Source organism: Diabrotica undecimpunctata, chromosome 4 (genome assembly GCF_040954645.1).
Source record: "Diabrotica undecimpunctata isolate CICGRU chromosome 4, icDiaUnde3, whole genome shotgun sequence".
Lineage (NCBI taxonomy): Eukaryota > Metazoa > Arthropoda > Insecta > Coleoptera > Chrysomelidae > Diabrotica > Diabrotica undecimpunctata.
Genome location: NC_092806.1, coordinates 20498892 through 20524995, shown reverse-complemented (window position 1 = coordinate 20524995; position 26104 = coordinate 20498892). Strand labels below are relative to the sequence as shown.

At 32.1% G+C, this 26104-nt stretch overlaps 1 protein-coding gene across 2 annotated transcripts in view; it reads left to right on the top strand.

Moving 5' to 3' along the window:
* kkv (hyaluronan synthase-like protein kkv) overlaps nucleotides 1–26104 on the top strand; it is a 252467-nt gene that overhangs the window by 85118 nt on the left and 141245 nt on the right. The gene's annotated exons all lie outside the window — the stretch shown is intronic.

Sequence of the window (26104 nt, the reverse complement as noted above, 5' to 3'; positions counted from 1 at the left end):
TAGTAGGTAGATATGTTAGCTTTCAATCAGTAATCTTTTTTCATATTCGTAGGTACTCGTATATAATATCCTTCAATGCAAGTGTCAAGACTCTTAATGAATGTTTGCTCATTTAATATCTCTGAATATGATTTAAATTGTTGTTTTCTCAAATCTACGTTTCGAAGTAATAAAGCGACGAGTTGTCGAATTGGACATTGGTTAAAGCGAGGACTCGGAAACGCATCACAAAGACAACACGTCAGCACATATCACTACGGGATTATAGCGCCTCACGCTGTCCTCTTCATTACGCGCTCCATTATTAGGGCCCCTTTTCCCGGGATTCCCATATCACACGTAAATTTTGATGACAGTAGTCCCCACCGTAGAACAGTACTTTGGGATACGTTGACATATACGTGGCGAGCATTGGGGCTTGGAGGAATCATACCTGGCTTCACCAGGTGCCAACCCTCCTCTACTTTACGGGCATGCATGTCTTATCAGACCGGGTCAGGTTGAAGTGATATTTTAGTTCTTGAATCAACTCTTGTGCCATTATTCTAAGTAAATTATATTGATTTGGATATAGAATCAAAAGTTGTTTTTAATGTAACACATGCTGTTTCTAATGGAACATTACATTTGCTGTAATGATTAGTCTCTCTTCAATGTCTCTGTAGCAGCAATAACGTAAAAAGTAGAAGCACTGACACAGCGGGAAAGAATCTAAATGTGCAGTAATGTAAGATAATTTAAAGATGAAGTTAAATGTGTCGCGACCATGTGTCGTTAAACGCAACCATTTTCGTATATATAAGATAATTTACTTTTATCGAATAAGAAAAATCATTTAATAGTTCTGATATGTGAAACTCTAAACCTATTCACTTTTATTTAGGACTGAAAGACTCATTAGAGAATTATACTTTGAATAACTACTTGAGTAAAGGAAACGCACAGAAAAATTTTAAAAAAAGAAGGTAAACTTTTTAATTAAGTCGGAAATTTGGGAACAGAGAAATTTATGACTACAGATGACAATGAATAAAACATAATTATAAAAATATGGACAAATAACTTGATTTACTTGTACCTAATCATTTACGTATGGAAATAGAATATAGAAGAGGAGTAGCTAAAGCAGGTTTTTTTTAAATAACATTAAGTGAAAACATGAACAAAGCCACTAGAATATCATTAAAATTAGCGGAACATAAGAATAATGAGTATATATTGGGAAACATAACGCAACATATAGAAGACTGTGAGAAAGATTTGGTTGCAGATTTGATATCTAATCGAGAGGTATCCAATCTTTTCAATTGATAAAATTAATTAAAATAAAAGTACTTATAACAATACTTGTCGTTTTTACTTGCTTAGAAAAGTATCTATCATTTACTTCGATTCTTATAGCCAGTAAACAGAATAAAGAGATCTAGCACAAGAACCTTGTTCAAGATGTAAATATCAACATATAACGAATTTTTTTAGTAAAAACCTGATTGAAAGATACCTCGCAAGTATTGATATCGTATACCAGATCGTCTAGCGAGCGTATGGTAAGTGAAAGTGGGTCAGACGAGTTTACATCTGTTGCGGACTCGAAGTAATTGGCACCGCTAAGTAGTTTGTGTAAAGGAAACAAAAACAATGCCGGTATCATATTATATACCTATATATCTATGTGTTATAATTATATCTAAAGATTAATAGTCGGATTGTATGCTATATCTATTTTTTGGTCAAATAATGTACATCGACGATGATGGAGATTGGAGATAGGCATTACTGAGCTATAAGATTGTGTCGTGTCATTTCTGTGGGATGTATTAAGCCATTATAAGCCAGCGTCCTATTTATAGATCACTAACAATTTTATTTTTTTTTTCAAAACCTTAAAATTTGTTTAAATTTAAAAAAAAATTCCATGGATATTTTAGGCTGTACTAAACTGAGTTATAATTTTTATTGTATTATATTTCCAATATTCTTTCACTAAAAAAAATAATAAAATAATAATAAGGCAGCTGGACTAGATTAAATGTATCAGTTATTTATGAAACATAGTAAGTCATTAAACTTAAATTTTATAGGAGAAACAAAAAACCGTTTCCAGGAAATTAGATGTTATAAATTATTTTAAATATATAAAATACTGACAATAGGGTGTAATTGAAACATGACAAGGGTAAAATTACAAAATTTTAAATCTTAGTTTAAGAATAATTTTTAATTAAGTACTATGACTTAGTATGATTCATAAATAAACATAGTTGTTGATTTACTTATTTTTATCTAAAACATACAAATAAGCTATTAAACGAGAAAAAATAACAAGAAACTATTGCCAAAAAAGATTTATGTGCTTTTATAAACTTAAATTACATTACATGTAAGAAACTATTCCCTATTGGCGAGTTGGCCAGTCTTGTAACGTATTATAAAATTCTTTGTGCTCTTTTGGTAAGTACTGAAGTGTCTTCTTTAAATCGTCTACCTTCTCTTTCAAAATGGAACACTTCGATTGATAAGCTTGAGTAGTAGGTGGTTTATAATCAATGGTAGTAGGTAGTTGAACATCATACTGCCCTGGCTTTTTCAAAAAAAATGTACTCCTTATAGCGCCACCAATAAAATTACTAACACCCTTTTGTTTTCGAGTCAAATACAAATTAGTTGTATTCTGAAATTTGAAAAGATCTTTCCTTTGTGCTTTGTTAGCAATACATTAAATAGAATTGGTAACTTTCTTGTAGAGAGTGGGCCACCATTTTTGAAAATCAAGAATGTCTGTAGTGTCAACTAGCTTTACTAAAAACTTATGTTTCTTTTCTGGACGTAGTATCAGTTCCATGACTTCTTTTACAGTGTAATAGCGATGTAATACACGCTTAACCAGACCAAAGTTTCTATCATTCGGAAGGAATGAATGACCTCTTAAAGGCTATCTATAGAATTTTTTTGAATCGGCCCATATCTGTCAATGCAAAGAGAAAACGTATCGAGAATAACGTATCGAGATATAACGAGAAACGTAAGACAGCAGTAGGCATTGGTTCGAGTTGCGGTTCATAATACTGTCAAAGAAAAGAAGTCTCACCAAACTCAGCGACTATAAACTGATCTGTTTGATTCACCACAAACTAAAGATATTTTTTCGAACTTTACAGAACCGAATATTTTTTCTATGTGAAAACAAGTCGAGTGATAAGCAATTTGGGTGTAGAAATGGCAGCTGGAAAATAATAAGGCAGCTGAACTAGATTAAATATTTACTGAGCTGCTTAGGCTTAAGGATGAAGATATCAATATCGAAACCGAATATTTCTTCTATGCAAAAGCAAATCGGATGAGAAACAATTTGGGTTTAGAAATGGCTTAGGAATCAGAGAGGTACTTTTCTGTATGTGCTTACAAAAAGTTGTGGATTCCGAAAGAAGTTTTACCGTCTGCTTCATTAAATCCCACAAGAAAATCGATAGATTACAACACAATACACTTTTCAGGGGTCTGTAGAGTTTTTTCAAAGCAGCAGGACCGGACCAGTAACGATATAAAACTTCTAAAATAGCTGTACTACAATCAAGTAGCCTATATTCAAATTGAAAACAGCAATACTCAAAAACTACCCATAAACGTGGAATGCGTAAAGACTACGTTTTTTGACCCGATCGTTTTAATGAATACTGATTACTATTTAAATGGGAGTAAGCTTATTCCCATTTAAATAGTAATTATTTTAAGATGCCACAAGAAAATAGCTTCAGAACAATATTAATGAATACTCTAAAGAAATCTTTAGGGAGGCTTAACAAATTGGAAGCATTTACGGAATGGTGCATACGGACCAACTGTTCTTAATATAAGTGGAAGGAAAAAGATGGATAGGCCGAGGCATTGGTGGGTCTTACGGTAGAACAATTATTTTCCGCAGCAGTTAATAAACAAAGGTTTCAGGAAATTGTAGTTTGAGTACAACCACGGCACCTAAAAAAATAATGTATGTAACTGGTATTTTTACATTCTCGGCAAAAAAGGAAAGAATGAATTTGTGTTTAAAATAATAATAAGCAAATACACATTCAGAATAACATTAACTTCTCACAATCACTTAACATTTACGATACCTCTTCAAGAAAACAGTTAATTTTTAAATTATCATTCAATTACATATATGTACATACAAAGCGATGAAGAAATCCAAATCTTCAATTTTTAATTATTTGTTTACATGGTTGACCTTTTATGAGCATTTTAGTAATTTGCAATTTGACTTTATAAAATGTATGCATACAGCCTCTGGCTATGGGTTATTTTATATAACTTCGTTAGAATTTTGCAATTACCTAATGTATTCATTAGTTGCATGTGAGTGAATGGGGACATATGTGTTTACGAAAATATGCAAACAAATTTATTAAGGTTGAAAATATGTATGTAAAGTAATAAGTAAGGAGTGTCAATAAAAGTTCACAGAAAAAAATTATTATAGTATTGATTCATCATCTTATTGGGATTACTACCGTCTAATTTTATGTCCAGTGTATGTTTCTTTTGTGTTTACTGATTAATTCTCAGTGTCATGTAGATGATTAAAATACAGCAGTTAATTAAGTTGTATATGTCCATTATTACAAATAAAGGCAATTAAATGCAATAAATAATACTTTCCATGTCTATAAAAGATTGCGTTAGATATAGCGTGTAGGATTTTCGTTTGACTTCCACAAAGCCAATTGTTGTGCTCCAGTTCTCACGAAAATGTCACGCATTTAAAAAGAAGACTCAAAGAAAGAGTTAAGGCGTTCTTGTTTAATCAAACTCTTTTGCAATAGTTTTCTGAAATTTCACCAAACTCAGAGGCGGAGATATATATATATATATATATATATATATATATATATATATATATATATATATATATATATATATACTCAATGACATTAGAAGTGTTACACCTATAAGGAATAAATTCTTGAACTTAATTTTTTGGCAACAGAATGACAACATTTAAAACATGCTATAATAACATTTTTTTTATTTTTTTGTGAAGATACCGATTTGTAAAAACCGGTTTGTATAGAAATTTTTAGTTATTATTCCTCAGTCTAATTGTATTCAGTGTAAGAAAATACCTCGAGTTCGAAGACATCAAAATTACCACCATGTGAGCGATTTTGACAGGGGCAGAATTATTGCGTATAGAGATATGGGTTTGTCGTATCGCGAAATAGGCCGTCGCGTTAATTGTACGGCAATGACGGTTATGCGTATCTGTCGTGTGTGGGCAAACGAAGGTAGAGGAATACGAAGAAGACCTACTGGTCAACCGAGGCGTACCACAGAGCGTAAGGTAGGCGCTTTAGATTACTTGCTCTGCGAGACCGTTTTGCTACTACGCGTCAAATTGCTGACCAATGGTTTGGAGTAGGTAGACCTGTTAGTATGCGTACACTATTTCGTCGCATTTGAGCCTTTGGACCGGTTTCATTAAGTCACGACTAGTGCTTCCTTTGACTGCGGATCACTGTCATCAACGTTTGAATTGGTGCAGAGAACGGCAGCATTGAGTGGCAGAATGGCGTAATGTAGCATTCAGTGATGAATCAAGATTCTGTTTATTAATGCATGATGGTCGTAGGATGGTAAGACGCCGCCGTGGAGAGCGACGAGATATCGGGTTTGCTGTTGAGAGACATGTACACAGGACAGTTGGAGTAATGGTTTGGGGGGCTGTTGCCTATGGTAGCCGATCACCACTTGTGTTTATTAGAGGCAATGTGACAGCTGCGCGTTATGTTGATGACATCTTACAAACCACTTTACTGCCTTATCTCGACGGCCGTCGAGCGTCCTTTTTTAGCAAGACAACGCGCATCCCCATTTTGCTCGTCAAACTATGGACTTTCTCCAAGAAGCTGGCGTTAATGTTTTGCCGTGACCACCCCGTGCTCCGCATTTAAATCCTATCGAACATGTATGGGATATGATGGGAAGGAGACTGTCCACTTTGCACCATCCTCCACAGACTCTGGCACAGTTAATACATGAAGTTAAAGTTGCTTGGAACGAGTTCTACAAGCAGACATCGATCATCTCATTTTGTCAATGTCTAGACGTTTACAGGAGTGTATTTAGCTACGGAGTCGCCAAACACATTATTAATTTTTTTTTGATTACTTGTTAATAAAAATTCTTGACAACGTTATCGTTTCATTCTTGATGTAAATCTACCATGTTGCCAAAAAATTAAGTTCAAGAAATTATTCCTTCTGGGTGTAACACTTCTAATGTCACTGAGTATATATATATATATATATATATATATATATATATATATATATATATAAAGTAGTGTTAATCAACTGATTAAGTTAGAAAATAAACGTTGAGACTGTTTGGGTAAACACAGTTGAAAGAATAGGCTAAGTGTACTCTTGTTCCTTTATTATTCCAATATTTCGTCGATAGTCATCGACATCATCAGGGATGAGCTACAAATAGTTATACATGAAACATTTGGTAGTCTATTTAACTAAGTTACTTACGATTTGAGATTATCGCCGTAAAGAAAGCTGGTCAAAGTTATAAAAATTTTTTAAAAAAGTTTTTTTCACAAAATATATGTATTGTAAATTTACAAAGACTGTGCGTTGTCTTTGTACCAGATCAAAAGATATCGAATTTTTACCGTTGAGTTGATATAAATTAAAAAAAATGGATTTTGCTTTATTTGCAGCTTCCTATTTTGAATTTCGCTATCGTACATGGTTACGATTGTTGTTTTCCCAAAAAAACTGACTTTGCTAATAATTAGTAATAATTAAAATAATTAAATAAAGCTCTTTAAGGACTCATAAATATTACACTGTTATTTTACAGATTTATATTTCGTCATTAATGTAACTTTAAAGTTTTATTCAATCGACGGTATCAATTTTCAATCTTGATATACAAATCACGGTTCAGAGCTGTATGATTTTTTAGTATTTTGGGATAATGATAGTACTAACTAGTACTGTAATATTCTTTAGTATATTATTCTTCTATTTTAAATTCTCATTAACATATATCATCCGCTGTCAAAAGGTAAGTCTTACATAAGTATTTACGATTACATCTTTACTTGTTTAATTTCAAACAATGCAGTACTTAATCATTGACCGCCTTGTAAGAATTCATGTAAGACACTAAACAAAATTTATCTTCTGTTATAAAACGAGTCATATCCACCGGAGTAACAAGTAATAAATATCAGCATCATACTTACACTTTTATAACCTTTAACCTTTTTACAGTTGTGGCATTTTCTATTATTACAAGCCAATCTCGGTCTCCCAGGATTGCAAATTTACAATCCTAAATCACAAAATAAAAGCTACATAATTTTAAAAACGAATTAATGTTTTTAAATTATTTCGTCCCATTTTCATAACACATTAGCTGACCTGGCGAACTTCGTATAGTCTTAGAAGTAATAAATGTTTTGTTATATTATTAGCTGAGTTATATTAACTGCTTTGTATTAGGATCAAATTAATTAAGTTCAATAAAGGTTCAAAAAGAAGTTAATTAACTTAAGAATAAAAAAAAACAAATAGGTATAATTAAAATGGGTACAGACGTTCTTGAGTTAAAAATGGTGTAACTAACACCATTTTCGACTTTGTGTTATACATATAGTTTCCAGTAAAACAATATTTCAAACTCGTACTAATTATTATCTTAAATGAGTGTGAGCTGCCACAAATAAATTACAAGAGGTTCTCTCACAGTTTGATCACAGATAATCCTAACACCAGACTGTCAACAGCTCTCTGAAAAACTCCCACAATATTTCAAGCAAAACTGCTAGCAATCGATTTTTTTTATCAAAAGTGACTTGAAAACAGGCCTCAATTGCGTCAAAATATTTATTTCCTCAGACTGGTACGCTGAACTCGGGCTTTAAAATTTACAACTTATGTCGTAACAGCTTGAAACTGAAAATAGTCCCTTAAGTTACTGTCAGGGTACAACAAGGTAACTGCTGTGAGTACCAAGGATCAAAGATTGCGCATAGGAGATCATAGATCACAGAAAGCTATTCTGTCTTGTCCCAAAAACCCTTGATGAGGGTTAATGAGCGATATTCGAAAATGGCAGAAGAAACTTGGTGTAGCTTGTAGGTATTGAGGAAAAACTACATCCAGTAGTGGACGCGACTAGCTGGGTAAAAGTAAACGCTATAAAATGTATTATTTGAACACCCATGGTATTTTTTTCAATAAAAACTTGCTACAATACACAATAATTTTATTTATTTAACAATGATACGTCATAAATATTACTTAACACCTCCTTTCAGCAACAGTTGAGATAGAAAAGACTATTTTCGCACAACAAAACTAGTTTTTAATGTCTCTTGCAATAGATCAAAGGTGAACGGAATTAAAATACTTTAATAGGTATTATTTTACACCATAAAGGACGTTTTGTGGGCGAGTCATAAAATCTTGGAGAAATTCTCAGGATATTAAACGTATGAATGGTCAGCTGACTAAATAACATATGTCATGTAAATGAACAAATATATTTAATGTACTTTCTACAATAGAATAAGGAAATAAATTGCAATTTTTTATGACTGTTTTTATTAATGCGTATATATAATGTTAGTCCTGTAAATTAAACCGTTTTTAAACAGAATGTGTACTCGTAAAGTATATGTTATATTCAAACCTCAAAACTCTGGCGCTCCTAGGTTTGTCAGTCCTCAGGTCTGACTTAAGCTCTTAGGCAAAGTCTAAATAAACGACGTTTTTTGGCTTCTCACTAAAAAATTTTCGTCAAATCTAATTTAGTCAGGCAAAGGTCGAAACTTAATGTCAAGAAATCGGAGTTTGACCAGTCAAACTCCATTCAGGTATTCAAACGTCATAATTTGTTAGGTTAGGTTTAACAAAACGTCGTTTTTTAATTTTAATGTTTGTTGTTTTTATATTGTCGTAATTAAATGACATTTATAATTGCACAATACCATTAGAGCGTTTACATTTATATAATTTTGAAAAGCAATTTTATTGCAGTAGAATTTTACAAAGCCTTAGCTCCCAAATTTAGAATATTTTGCACTGGTTTCTATTAAAGGCAGCTGAACATCGGCCACATTTTCGAAATTAAGAAAATTCTCTTTGCATTCTTTTTTTTGATTCGTCGAAAAAAGTGTGTTTATTGTTTCGTGTTTTGTCTCTACTCTGTATAAACCGACAACTGTTTTAACTTGTATCCCAAAACATTTTTAGCGTCTCTTTGTATCTATCAAAGCTGGGAATAGGTATGGTTAGAGTTTTTCCAATCGAAATTGGCGGAAATTTTTGATTAGTTAATTGTTTCATAACATTAGCCTGAGCATGAAGACCTTCAATTGCCTTTTGCATATTTATTTTTATGTGTGTCCGTGTACATGCATGTAACTTTACTTTCGATGCTTTTATAGTCTGCACCAAGTGTGCTGTCAGCGTACACAACATGTACAACTTGATTACAAATTATACACGTATGTGCGCCTAACCTCTCTTTTTGGTACATACAACAAAACACATCGGATCGAAGAAACACCGCAAGGGAACCTGTATACACCTGTTTAAACATGTTACAAGCACAGTACAGATCGACGTTTGACCGATTCTGTTACTCGCTTCTAGGATCGTCTAGGCCTAGGCAAATTACAAAACAGATTATTTTTCTTTTGATGTTTGACTGAAAAGTTAGGAACTTCTAGGTTTGACAAAAAACACTTCAGTCAAAGGCCAAAAATGGAATTTATCTCGAAGTTTGTCCAAAAGCTTTGGTCAAACCTTAGGATAAACTGGTCATACCGACAAGAGTACAAAGATGGTCTCTTGCCTTTATAACCAGTATAATACATATAGATATATATATATATATATATATATATATATATATATATATATATGTATATATATATATATATATATATATATATATATATATATATATATATATATGTATATATATATATATAACAGCTTTATGGAGTTTATTGAATCGCACTATATTTAATATAAAATTAGTATTTCTTGGGTTTAAGTTTAATAAGTAATATTAAATTTGGAACTAGATTTCATTGTCCATTGAAATCAAAGTTTTGGCAGGAAACCCTTGCCTTTGTCAAGATTCTAAAATGTACAAGATTAGGAACAAAAAGGTATTGAAAAATAGTATTTTTATTATTTTATAAAAATATTTTTTTATAGGATATTTTATATAATATATATTACAGAGACTAAAATGAATTATTTCAAAATGAGTAAATATATCTTCAGTGCCAGAATTATAGGGCTTAGCACTATCAGAAGTTTGCTATAAAACACCAGTGGAGTTTATAACAAAATTACCAAGCAAATTCGCAGACTAAAAACTAGAACACTAAGCAAGATTTAAGAGCAATGTATCAGTTACGAATTTATTTTACGCGCTTATAGAAAGAAAAATAAACCCATTAAGAACATAAAACCAAATCGAATGCACTTTTCATATATTTTAACCCTTTATCGGGCAAAGGCGTATATCTGAAAATTTGACTGGGGTATTAAAAGGGACAAAATAATGTAAAAACATTTGATTTATAGCAAATATATTGCAAATAAAAAAGTTTGATATTGTAACCATATGGTCACATTGATCATTCATGGTTATGTTTTAAGACATAACTTACTTTCTTATGAAATGACACAAAACAATTTTTTTTATCTGTGATACAAAGTCTAGCATTACATTTTTCACACTGAAATCGACTTGTACCCTTTTGACAGTACCTACACCTCCCTTTCGTTGTGTGGACAGGCCAATGGCCAACACAATCTTTTCTTGTCGTATCATCTGGTCTAGCAATAACTGGATATTTAATTTTTTCTATTTAAACCATATTCAAAGAGCAAGGTCTACCACGTCGACATTCTTTACCGGCATTAGCTAATGCGGATGCAAGCTCTTTTCGAAAAACTTTTAAAGGTTTATATTTTTTTATATTTAACACCTCACAATCATTCTGATAGATAAGCCAAGCATTTACGACGCTTAAATCCAGAAGATAGGCAAATATTGAATAATACCATCGCTTAGTTTTACACGGCGTTTTGTAAAAACCCATTAGCGCATTGGCTTTATCTACCCCACCCATGTGCTTGTTGTAGTTTGTTATTACAGATGGACATACAATGTCGATTTTCATTTTAGCAGTTTTGCAGTACCTTTTTACTGAACTCGTTGGTTCGACTCCATAGGCTGTGCCACCAAGTAACACACATTTATTGTCAACCCATTTGATAACGATGACACCATTCTCTTTGTCAGCCTTATAGTCATAGGTTCCCCTTCCTTGCTTTTTCAAAATCTTGTCACTGTCAATTGGACAACCTCCAATTCTATCAGCTCGTAAAGTGCCTAAACTCAAGATTTTTAATAAATTTTTCAAATAAGAAAAAAGAGCAAGGCTAGAAATATAGTTATCAAAATATACTATGCTGTTATGAGGCTCATTGAGAGACTTGCATAGGGAAATAACTACACTGACTCCAACACCCAATGAATCTTCTTTTTCTGTTAGTTCATTGCGAGTTCCTTTTAGTTCGGGAAAAGTAGTTGAACCTTGGTAAGGTATAAAATAAAGGAGACCGCCAAAACAAATTGATGAAACGAGTAGTTATTTTCAACTCTGTGTTTCACGATTGTTGCCCCTTCTTCGACACACAATGTAACCACTCGGTAACATCGTTCATTCGTATGTAAAAGGCAAGGAACGTGCTGCAGTGTACTTTGAAATCAGTGCAACCATATGGTTACAATTCCCGATAAAGGGTTAAACAGGTCTTTAATATACAATAAAAAGAAATTAAAAGTTCCAGGCAATGTAAAACTAGCAATATTAAGAGAGCAATTACTAAAAATAAACTTATTAATTTCAAAAACGAAATTGCATGGACATAATGAACACCAGTGAAATAAAACAACGACTGCGGTAAGAAGATGCATTGTCTATGGCACTATTTAAATTACCACTTGAAATAATAATTAGAAGATTTAGTATAAAATAAAAAATAGTTTTTAAATCAGAACGACAGTGTTTGGCTTTACGAATGATATTAAAGTAATATCAACACAAAAAAGGAACCTCGACGAATTACAAAAAAGATAATACAGGAAAAAGACAAATTTAGAATTCAAATAAAGTAAAAGAACAGAAAATAAATCGTTATGGGAGACCCACAATCAAAACTACAAAGAAAACAATAATACCACATAATACCAATCTCCAAGAAGTCATCAAACCAAAAGTAACATAAGAATATGAAACCTGGTTATTGTGAAAAGCTGTAATAGACGTTTTGGAAATATAGGAATGAAAAATACTAAGATCGATTTATCGTAGATTAATTGCATATAAAATAAACAAGCTTTATACAATTACATATAAGAAGTTAAAAAACCAATGCAGAAGAGAAAAAGCGAAACCACGACAAAGATATAAAGGAGAGAGCTCTGAATAAAATAACGTGTGAATTAGTACCATTTTCTTGATTATTAACATATTACATTAATTTAAAAACGTTTTGATTGATTTTTGTTCTGTTCAAAATTTAAATTTTTCACCTTTTAAATGAGTACTTGATCACACAATAGCTGATCCGTTTCCTTTTTTATATCTAACGTCCCTTTCAAACAGATCTGTGCCACTTTTACGGAATGTCTTTCTTTGAACGTAATTGAAGTCGTATGCCGATCCTCTCATTGTTTTAGTAGTAAAATATTTTAAGCACAATCGATGCGACGACCTTCAAGATCCTCATCTGAGGCCGATTTTGTACAAAATAGTGGGAAGTGTTGTAAGAGGAAGTTATGACTTTTATTCTTTATCATTTTTAACATCTGGTCATTGTTTACGATTTTTCATTGAAGAACTAATTAATAATTCAGTAAGATTTTAGTAAAAGGCTAGATGCAAGCGGTACAGCAAACGATTATACGACGTAGTCCGTTAAAACGAATGAAAGAATAAGAAAATGAGAGAGTTTGCAGTATACTGCAGTTTTGGATGGCACTAAATTCAAATGAAATACAAACCTGGCTATAAAGACGACCCTAAAAAAAATAAATAAACACTTTATATTCAATAAGAGGATTTAGACATAAATAACCATATTTGTCAACGTCGCAGGCAAAATTGTTAAACAAGGATTCAGAGACGAATTAAATTGCTTCATATTTCAAGATACTGCTAAATCCCTTTTAACATATTTCGAATACGAGTTATAAACCTATAAAAGAAGATACTGATCGCTGCATTTAATTGGGATATAAAAATGAAATAATTATGACCAGCCATAAAGGAATTTTAGGATGCATTCTTTATGGGATGGTTTAGAGATATTTTAATCATTCGAGTGTATTATAAATTTGAAACAGTTTCTTAAAAAACAGGATTTACCTGCTTCGACAGCCTAAATATTAACAAAGTACTAAAGACAATATGTTGATAATCAATAAGAATTTTAGGTATTTTCGAAGTACTAAATCTGTGTCAAAAATTGCAGGATCCGTATTTTTAATTCAGAAAATCAGTCGCATTCTGCGGTTCTTAGCCATTATAATATGCTAAACCAAATTTTATAAAATATTTCTATTATTAATCCTGCAATAATTTAGTAAATTTTATTATATTTTATATTTATATTTTTTTTAGCTTTACGTGTCTCAACAGTACAATTTTATTACATTGCATTACAAGAATATACAGTAAAATTACAATCGATAAAAAATACATTATTAAATGCATTAAATATTGGTACAATTATTAATTATCAAATTCTAAACTATGTTTCTTCTTCTAAATTTTCTGGTAAAGCCTGGTTTCATAGACGAGATTAATAAGGTTTTGGAATTGATCTGGCGAGCTGAGAATATTTTATAGGTTTCTATTCAAAATATTCTTTTTTCTGTTGTTGTTGAAATAAAAACAGTCTACGACAATATGTTTAACATATAGAATATTACTACAGTTTGTACATGTAGGTGAATCTTGAGAAGTCATTAAATGTTTATGAGTTAGTCTTGTATGGCCGAATCTAAGTCGGCGAATTAAGATTTTGTTTTTTCGTGTCTTGGAAGGAAACTCAAGCTTTTTAACGGTGGGATGGATATCACAAAGCTTGGAAGGGATTTTATTCCAGTGATCTTGCAAAGATATTTGAATGATATTTTTAAAATACGACTGTACATCTGTATGTAATTGTATGTTTTCAGTCTCCATATTAGAAGATGGGGTTTGTTTTGCAAAAAGGTCGGCTAGTTCATTCCGAGGAATTCCTACATGAGACGGAATCCAGATCATGGTTATGGATACTCCCAGTGAGATTAAACTATCGAAAGAGTTTTGAATAGCTTGAACCAAAGGATGTGCCGTGTACATACTTTTGAGAGAGTAGATAGACGCTAAAGAGTCTGTACATATTGCTACTGTTTTATATTCTGGTGATAGTAAGTTTGTAGCTTGGAGAATAGAAAATAATTCAGCAGTATGTATGCAGCAGAAGAGCGGGAGATTACAAGATATGATTAAATCTGTGTTTGAAGCTCTAGCACATTCTACAGCTATAGGACTCTAAGAAGCATATGTGTATACAATTTGGTCAAATCTGTTATTAGCAATTAATTCTTTAAAGGTTTGCCTTAGAAATTGTAAATTCGTCTGATGCTTATCATAATTAGTTAACGAGAGATTAAAATCTGCTTTCCATTTATTCCAGTGAGGTTTAGGTGATATTAACATTGGGGTTGTGGCTGAAAGATCGATGTTATTCAGATGTGGTGAAAGATACTCTGGCATATATTGAAGTTTAATAGGAGAAGGAGAGTTTAAAAGGTCATTACTTAGTAATTTATAGGCTGGATAACTACGAGTGTTTTAAAAAGAGTGACTTTATCCGAGTCATCATCTTCATCATTATCAGTTATGTTGTTGCTGGTTGGTTCTTCTTCAAAAAATAGTTCAAAGAATTAAAAAGCAGAAAATCAAAAACATAATAAATTCTAAACTTAAAATCAAATGTGTGACACTACTCAGAGAAATGCCATTAAATATCTAAAACATCAAGATCAAATTATATCAACCGATAAAGACATTGCAAAATTTTTGGCAGAAATCTTCCAAAGTCTCTCTATTGATCAAAATAACAATGCAGTCTCTTGCGTCAGGAAAGACATCTGACGTATATCTTAATCTTAGTGATTATGCTCCCAATTTATTTATAAATAATAAACTGATCCTTTCAGAGTTAAATAAATATGATACTTCCCAGTCTTAAGGATTCAAGTTGTGGACCTGACGATATCTTACCTATATTTCTAAAAAAACCTTTCCGAGGCAGGGCAAATTCACTTACTAAACATATTCAACTGCATATAGGAAAAGCAGTATTTTCCCACAATCGGGTCTAAAGTACATATTTTACTTTTCCAAACTGAGAAGAAACCCGCTCTGAAGTGGAATCGTACAAACCAATATTGACAACATCAGAAAATGAAGTCCCGCAAGAATCTCTCATCAGTCCCTCACTTTTTCTAGTAGCAATCAACATTCCAAAAAACTTAGAAAATCGGTTAAAAGCAAGACTATATGCGGATAACTTAATAATGTTTGTAAGAGGAAAAGATATTAGAACCATGACGAAAAATTCACAATGCTTCATAAATAAATTAGATACTTGGTCTTTGAACACTGGCTTTGATTTTTTTACTTTCAAAACTAAGGGCAATATTTTCTCAAAAACAAATACAAATATCAACACAAATATTACTTTGTATAAAAAATCAGTAGCCTTTTGTTCTTATTTAAAATTCTTAGGAATGCAAAAACAAATAAAAATATCAACACAAATATTACTTTGTATGAAAAATCAGTAACCTTTTATTCTTATCTATAATTCTTAGGAATCCATCTGGACAACATTTTTTTACAAAAATTATTTTTTTAATTATCCTAACTGGTATATCTTCTACAATAAAGTAAATATAATTTCTTATGAAACCAAATTGCTACGAATTAATTAATTATCCGAAATATATTCAATATATTAATTTACTTTAATATTTATCGTAATGCTGGAGTTCATAATATTGAAATAGAGATGCAAAAATATCTAATCGGGTCGAAAACAGTAAGTATTCGAATTTGAATTTGTATTTGAATTTTTTACTCTAATGTTTGGTCATCCTAATTTGTCTGACTGATTAAATCTAACTTTATTATAGTTTTATTAATAACATATTTAAAAATCTAAAAATCAGACATGTAAAAGTAAGTAAAGTTCATTTAATTTTAGTGGAGCTTTAAAGCGTCTGACAAAAGTTCTGGTCCATGACAAGTGTCTGACACTTATTATAGTATTTTCAAAATAATATTGTACAAAATATGTGTAAAAATCAGTTATATAAATTTAAGTTAAATAGTTCTTATTTTTAGTTACCTTTCTCACCTGGTACCCGCCCAGGTGTCACTCAGCAAGTTTCATAAATACGCAGGTATTCAAAGCACACCAGACGCTACTGAGACTCTAAGGTTTCATCTGTGTGAAAATAAGTTATGTCTGATCGCTCTGGGATCTTACTCTATATAGTCAATCTGATTTCTTATAGGATTTTCTGGTATATCACCGGTAATCGCCATATGTACAACCTTCTGTGCGGTAATTTAAAGAAACATTGGTGACTACTAATTATCCTTCCTTAACAAAGGTGAATAGGCGTTCTCCTCTCACATTTGGCTCTCCTAAACCCCATGAACCTACTACTTTGCCATAACTACCCTTACCGATTTTGGCATTAAAATCGCCCATAACCAGTATTATTTTATGAGTTTTCAACTTACTTATGACTTTTTTAAATCGTAAAAAACCTCTATTACTTCGTCTGATTTGTCTGCTGTGGGTGCTTATTTTCATTATTTTATTTCGTTTGTTATTACAAAAAATGAACTATGGGATAAACAATTTAAATAACTTTTAAATTAATTAATGAATCGAGCTTATATTTTGAGAATTTGTTACGCACCGTAAAACCCCCCTTTGAGAGCAATCACAAGAGTGTAAGTTAATTATTACAAAAGTTATAAACAATTAATAATTTTGCCCCCTTTTCCTGTTTTTTGATCAACGAATTAATTTAAAAAATTTTAGAATACGCCATTTTGAAGGTTTTTCTATCTCTTAGCAGATAAAATGTTTATATTTAAGTATAAATAGATACTTTTTTAAAGATAAGCGGAAATTCGAAAAAATCGCATTTTTCCCACCAATATTTTAATATTATAAAAAACGTCGATTTTTTTGCAGAAAACGCATAGGTTTTCTTTCTATGGGTAAGAACTAATGAAACACTTGTCAAATACCTGGCTATTGCGATCTTCTGAACGCAGTTAAATTTTGCTTATTTTTCTGGAGCAGGGATCCTCACTAGGATTTCTTTGAGAGCCTAATAGTTTGAATGAAATTTTCCTCAGGGCCGCAAGTACAAGTGGTGGTATGAAATAACTTTAAAAGTATATTATATGACTATAACATACGTTAATTACAAGTTACGTAAAAACAATATAATTATAAATTATATGGACTGTTTTGCATGTAAAAAGTAGGAAAATGTCTTTTACTTGACTTTAAGAATGTCAAGTCCTGAATTTGTTAATTCTTTGAAGTCAACGGGCGAAATCTTTCACAGCTCTCTAGAATGGCATCTATGTTAGCAGGTTGGGAAGAAACTGAAATTCTCAAAATATTTTTAACGTTCTCACTAGTTAGCCTAGATCTGTACTTAATACTGAATGTAGATTCACAGACATATGATGATGCAAAAATACACAAAATTTTCTGAGCACAGTCAATTAAGTTAGGAAATTTGTCATTTTCAACTGCTTCCCAAAACTTATAGTGAGCTTTTTCCTTCTTTTTTTCTTCAAAAATACTTTTGGGCTCTGTATAATTTTGAAAATCAATTAACTCATTTTTCAAATCCCTAGCTTTGTATCCAAAAATAAAAAGAGGAGCTTAATATGCTGTTGTTATTGCCCATGGATTTTCCACTAAGCGAAATGGTTCTTTGAATTTTCTGAAGTCACTAAACCTCACAGACATTTCATCCTTTAGGTCTGCTAACAGCTTTAGTAAGTCAGAAATCTCTTGACTTTTATCTGGATTTTCATCAAACAGTACTTTAACAGAAGAAAAGCTGGATTAATCTTCATTTGACAATTCTGCAATATACATATTCAGCTTCTGCTCCAGTGAAAACACAATACTCATCATTTTCGTTACAATGTTATTGTAGTCTCCTTGCAATGTGGTCAATGTTTCATTCATAATGCTCATTGTATCAGTGAGAAACGCTACTTTAAGCCACAAACCAAAATTATGAATATCAGGAAACTCTTTATTCTTTGTAGCTAAAAACAGAGTAATCTCATGTCGAATGCTGAAGAAACGTTCCAAAACTTTACCCTTACTCGGCCATCTCACTGGTTAAATACCTAATATACCCTGATTAAATACATAAATAGAAACATAATTATAACTTGCAAATTTTGTTTTACTGCCTAGCAGTCTGAGGGCCGCGAAAAACCGCTCCGAGGGCCGCATGCGGCCCACGGGCCGCGTAGTGAGTATGGCTGCTCTGGAGTGTATAGTCGGTTCGCTATATTTACGCGGGTTTCGGATTAACAAAACTATGCTAATGACTCATTGATAACCAGTTGCAGTAAACGACTTCCCAGAAAATTAGGTAAAAACTGCATTAATGGTCATATTTTAAAATACATTAAAATAACATTAGGGTAGGTATAAATTTGTTACAATATTGCAGTTGAATTGATTCTTTGCAAGTGTTGACATTGTATGTTTGGTGGAAATATTTAAAAATGCCTAGACGTGTGTTAGATGTAGATAGTCTAATTTGTAGTGTACATAAGTATTTTACGGATGAAAAAGAAAATGGCGGTCCTTTAAAATCGGTAATGTCTGTTCAACAACGCGTATGTGCTCTAGGAATTAGTGAAACCAAACTAAGAGGAGTATTACAAAATCGCAATAATGAACGGCTGAAAGAAGATCACCGAAAAACTCGCCTATCATTGAAAACGAAAGATATTCCAGATGGAAAAAAATTTAAAATTCGTGATACCATTTATCGAATGCGAGCCAAAAAGGAACATGTGACCTTAAATACAATTCTCTCGAAATTAAAAGATAGACAATTTGACGAAATTGGCAGAGCAAGTCTATGGCAAGTGATACATAATTTGGGTTTCAAATTTCAAAAGGAGGATAACAGAAAAGCCCTTTGTGAAAGAAGTTCTGTTGTGCATAAAAGAATTAACTTTCTAAGAAAATATTCTAAATTAAAAGAAGAAAGGGCAAATTTTATATATTTAGACGAAACATGGATATTTTCTAGGGGTGCAACCAAGAGAATATGGCAAGATGATAACGTAAAGTCTATCAAACATACTGATGGAGAAGGGAAGTGACTATCGCGATAATATGAACACAGAAATGTTTGTAAAATGGTTACATGAAAAACTTCTCCCAGATTTAAGTGAGCCCAGCGTAATTATTTTAGACAATGTACCTTACCATTCTGAAGTATTAAACAAAAGTCCAACGAATTCTTGGACTGTTAATAAAATCAAAGAATGGTTGACAAAGGAACATATACCATTTACACAACATATTTTAAAATCAGAATTATTACGCTTGGCAAATATCCACGCAAAACCAAAAACCTTTGTTGTGGATCAGATTATTGGAAGTTACGGCCATCAAGTTTTACGTCTGCCACCGTATCATTGCCAGTTTAATCCCATCGAATATATATGGGGAATAGCAAAACAATATTATGACAACCATATTGGGCCTAACGGTTATAGCGACGACGCAGTTCGGGAAACTTGGCGAAAGGCACTTTCAATTGTAACTCCAGAAGTGTGGTACAACTGTATATTCAAGTGCGAGAAACTAATAGAAGATTGGTGGACTCGTGAAAATAAAATAAACGCAATAAGTCCAATCATAATAACAATTAATGGTGATGACAGTGATGATGATGACGATAATGATATTTTTGATGATAATGACTGATTTTCATTTTTGTTGGCAAGTTAAATTTTTTTATTTTTCATTAGAAATTCTCTCCATGGAACAAAGATACATAGACCATATTTTCTGTGTGAAGTGTAATATAAAATTATTATTAGGTTTATATTAGCCACATTAGACTCCATTAATGAAGTAATTCTCCTTATTATACTGTCAATTATATAAAAGATTTTCCATTATTATTTAATTAAAAAAAGTTATGGATTATTTTTCATTTCATTTGACCAGTTGATATTTCCCCACAGAGCAGGTAATTAAAACTGGGTACTTACAATAAAATTTTTAATCCGAAACCCGCGTAAATATAGCGAACCGACTTTATTGGACCTGCGTCAGTCTAGTTTAAGTAGAGAAGAAAAATGATCATTACCTACAAAATTGAAGTGCCCATTTACAATGGATTTTGAATAATTTCCGCATTTCAAATTTAAAATTATTAGCCGCAATCTTGACACCTCGATTAAAATAAGGAAACGCACCTACATTTTCTTATATCATTAAAGGTGTGGTTACAATTTAAAAGTAACTAGTTGAACTTGAAATTTGATTAGTTACGGCTTGCGTCACTCGATACACATTTTTATTAAATACTTTTACCAAATCAAACGAACTTGATATATATAGTTATAATTATTCACTTATTATTCCGTTAGGAATTTAATAATCGGTATTAAACTGTACTGTTTTTTCGTACTGTTTTTTGAGAAGCAATTTATGCCAAATAAACATTATTAGAAGATTATTTTTTTAAGAACACCGTTAAGTTTTTAAGGAAATCAGATTTAGTTAAAGGAAATACCGTTTTTTTGTTTATTTTATTTTTAGAATAATACGAGAAAAATAACAATACCATACATAAAAGGATTATCAGAAAAACTTAAAAAGATGGGAAATAAATTCAACATTTCAACAACATTCAAAATAACAAACACATTTAGATCTACTTTATCCAAAACTAAACCTAACAATGAACAAGAAAGAACAAAGAATTGTATTTATAAAATACCTTGTGAATGCGAACATTTTTTTTTATTTAAAGGCAGCCGCATCAACCATAATGTAAACAATAATGATTACAAATAACAAATAAATAACATACTTATATGTGGTTCAATATGTTACAGTCTTTTAAAAATATCATATTATCATATCATCAGCATATAATCTAGCCTGTGCAGGTCTCTTGAGAGTTTTTATAACATCATTCATTGCTATTAAATAAAAGTGTAGGGCTAATTACAGATCCTTGTGGTGTTCCATTGTCTTGAGACTTAATACTAGAAAGTTCTCCATTACTACGTACTGAAAATTTGCGTTCATTTAGAAAGTTATTCAAAAATGCCAATATGTTTCCTTGAATTCCCCAAGTCTGCAGCTTTGTTAATATTCTGTGTCGCCATGCTAAGTCAAATGCTTTGTGAATGTCAAAGTAAACAGCTATGGATTTCCGTTTGTTACAAAAGGCTTCATTAATTTGACTTTCGAAATGTAAAACATTGTCTATAGTAGATCTCAAAGGACGAAATCCAGCTTGTTCCGGTATAAGTATATTGTGATGTTCCAAATGCCATATAAGTCTATTATTTATTATTTTCTCTAGCAGTTTGCAAGTAGAACATGTAAGTAACACCGCTAGACTATTTTCTGTCGGGATATGTAAAATCGTTAGTCTACGCCGATAAGCCTGAAACGATTGACAACTTGAAGGACAACATTTGCTGCGTTATTTCCGATATATAGCCATAAATATTGGAAAAAGTCTTTGAAAATTGGACCTCCAGATTAGAGGACCTCGGAGCCAGCCCGAGCAGTCACATGTCAGAAATCATATTTAAATTATAATGCCAAGAGATTCTCTTTCGAATAAAGTAAATTTCATGTCAATTTATACAAATCATCTTTGCTTTATTCCATTTCAAAGTGCTATACCTCTAAAAACCACCCTTTAGTTGCAATTTTAGGCTACTTAATACATTGCCTGCCGAGGCAGAGTCACAGCTACCACCAGCACTTTGCTACAAAACACAATAAACAAAATAGACACCTGGTCTACGCGTGCTGGATTTGTGTTTTCAGCTCCTAAATCCAAAGTAATTCACTTTACCAAAAAGCATAGACCTAATCCACCTTCTATAACTCTAAACGGACTTCGTTTACAAACAGTTAATTATTTGACACTTCTTGGTATCACCTTTGATAAAAAGCTTATCTGGAGACAGCATATTCAGAAACTTAAAGGAAACTGTACCCAAAATATCAATTTACTTAAATCTCTTGCTAGCTTCTCTTGGGGAGCTGACGAAGAATCTCTTCTTAAAATATATAGAGCGTTAATTCGCTCTAAGCTAGATTATGGCAGTATTCTTTATATGACATCTAGTAGCTTCCTACTAAAGTCTCTAAACACGATTCAAAATACATCCCTACGACTATGCCTCGGTGTTTTCAAATCAAGCCCCGCTGAAAGTCTGTGCGTTGAATCTTCAGAGCCACCACTTCATCTAAGAAGGCAGCAGCTTCTACTTTCATACTTTGTAAGAATATCAGCAAACCCAAGTAACCCGGTAATAAATCTAATCAACCCCATAGAACCTCCCCCAGTAAACGCTTCCAATCAGTCTCTCACATTACCACAAATATTATCTCCTTTATTAGATTCCATCAACCTCTCCAATACTACTTCTATTTATATCCCCAAGACAGCTCCATGGATGCACAATCTTCCAATATTCAATACTGATTTATGCAGATTCGACAAAACAGAAACCCCAAACTTAATCCTTAGAAAATCCTTCCAAAACATCCTTAACTTAACACAATTTGATGAAATTTTATACACCGATGCGTCCAAGAATGAAGACTGTTGTGACTCCGCTGTGTCCACACTGACGACGACAATAAGCTCTGTGCGATTGCCTAAAAGTTGTAGTATCTATACCGCAGAATTATATGGAATACTCCAAGCATTAAAAACTTTAATCCGTCCTACTTCAAATGAAAGCATAAAAATCGCCATTTGCACTGATTCTCTTTCCTCGATTTATTCAATAAGATGCATATAAGATGCTCGAAAAACCCACTAGTCCAGGAAATCCACACTATCTGTAACCAACTATATTCTGCTCACATAAAAGTCATAATGATCTGGACTCCATCTCATGTTGGTATATTGGGAAACGAAAAAGCAGACCAAGCCGCTAAAGCAGCATGTTCTTCTGACATAGCCTTCCAAGAGGTTCAAATCCATACGGATCTTAAAATATTGGTAAAACAAAAAATCCTCAGCTCATGGGCGGACCTGTGGAGTAAAACAAAAACTAAGCTGCACGAAGTTCAGCCCAACTTATCTCGCGTCAATATCTCCTCTATGAACAGGAAAGAAAAATCAGTTATTCACCGACTACGAATAAGGCATACACGTTTCACACATGGATACCTTATGGCATCAGAAAACCCTCCAGTATGCCACTACTGTAATAACGTCCTTTCCATCAAACACGTGATAGTATGACTCTTCCAGAAACAAGCACAGCCTAAAAGGAAATCTAAAAGACATTCTCAGTGTTCCAAACCGTTTTGACAGTGTTCTTAGATTTTTAAAAAGAACAAGTTTATTTCAGCTAATATAAACAGTGCATAGTGATAAGCTTTATTGTTCTAACCTTTCTATAAAAAAAAATGTTCATATTAAATTCTTGTACCTATACCTATATAAAATATGTATAATGTTGTAAACTACTGTACCCGTGTCAATGACCATAAGCTGTCGAGACACGTTAATTTTAAATAAAAAAAAAAAAAAAATACATTGCCTTTTTAATATTTTTTAAAAGATACTTTCTAAAAACACATAAAAAACAAAGTTTTGTGACTTATAGTCCACATCACAGGACATCACCAGTTACTTGTGACCCACTGAGATCTTCATCTTTTTACATTAACTTAACTCAAATAGATTTAGTTTACGTATTTTAACTATTAAAAGATGTGTCAACGACGAAATTCTTAAAAATATAAATTACCTATTTTTATACGAGCATTAGTACAAAGAGCTCGTTAATTTTAACGACAAGTCACGAAATCCTTTAGTCTAGTTGCTGTCTTAATAACAATATTTATACAATATCAGTTATGTTTTATTTAATTAACGTAGAGACTTTCACCGAACCCAAAAACGCGGAAATTGTTGCTAAACGTGAATGAAATAACGGTATGATTTACATAGAGGTTTCTTAGTAGTAGTACAGTAAGTCAACTGTTTACAAAATTTTCCAAGATTGGTTTAACAACTACACTCATGGACAAAAATATCGAATAATTTGGAATTTTCCAATTTTTTTTGTAGTCACTATTATTTCAAAATAATTTTAGATTACTGATAATACTCATATAATAGACTGATGTACTCAACTAGTTTGAAATATTTTGATGTTTATTTTGACGTTTATTCAGTGGTTAGTGTCATTCGTACATTCTATCATAAAAATCCTTCTTTATGTAAACGAAAAATCATACTAATTCGGTTATTTTTAGTTTAATCTATTAAGTTTAATTAAATATTGTTTTGATTTAACTAAGTTTAAAACAAGTATCCCACGCCCAAGGAGCACAACCACAATTGATGACCGTTTTTTGGTTTTTAATTCTACACGAAATCGTTTATTGACATCGACGCACCTCAAAAATGAGCAATTAAATGTTAGATAAGTTAATGTGAGTTCACAAACAGTTAGACAAAGATCAAAAGAAGCAAACTTAAAGCCCAGACGCCCCGCCTAAGTTCCACGTCTTCTTCAAAATCATAAAGCTCGTCGTTTGGAATTTGCAAGAATACATATTTAGTGGAATATCGACAACTGGAAAAACGTTCTTTTCACTGATGAGATTAAAATCCTATTATGGAAGCCAGATGGTCAAAACTACGTCTACAGAAGAGTTAAAGAACGATTTGCCAGCTGCAGTCTCGCCCAGACCGTTAGTTTTGGAGTTGATGGCATAATTCTTTGGGAAGGTATTAGTTGGGAGGTACGTACCGCACTTGTGGAAGTGATTGGACGGATGACTGGTGATTCTTAAGTTTAAAACATCCTGCAAGATCATGTTTTTTCATATGTTGGTTACATTGGATATGAAAGATTCACGTTAATGCACGATAATGCTCGACCACATGCCGCTGCTATAGTGAGTAATTATCTTGATGAGGTCCAAATTCGAAGATTGGATTGACCACCGTCTAGCCCGGTTTTAAATCCAATAGAGCACATGTGGGATCACCTAAAACGCAGCATACGACAAAGAAATCCCGTTCCAAACACAATAAAGCAGCTTCGGCTTGCTACACAGGATGAATGGAACGCAATTTCCCAAGAATATGTCCAAAACTTACTTGCAAGCATGCTGAGAAAGATGCAAGCAGTAATAAAAGCTAGAGAGGGGAATACTCGTTACTGATCATGCACTTCTTTCAGTTTAAACCAGTTGTTTAAGCAATTTAAATTATCATTTAAGTTTAGAGTAAAATAACTAAATTTACCTAATATTAAACATTTATTTTTTTCACAATTTTCTCCGCGTATAAACTAAAAATTGTTCATTAAACATTGTTAAAATAAACTCTTTTTTACAATAAACGACTTGCTTGACCAAAATTTATTTTGAAAAAACAAAAATTTGAAAATCCAAAATATTCGATATTTTTGTCCATGAGTGTAGAAACATTAGTTTTAAATGTTCAATTTGCACCCAAAAAACTTATTTAAAATCTCACTCATCTCTTATTTAGTATCTTCATTTTTATGTTGACATTTACTTTCTTAGTTGTTAAAATATATCCGAGTAGTTTAATAGTTAGAGGGCCGGTCGGCAAAAAAATTAATGATATATAATCTCTCCAAACTTTTGAGTCTCACTTCATA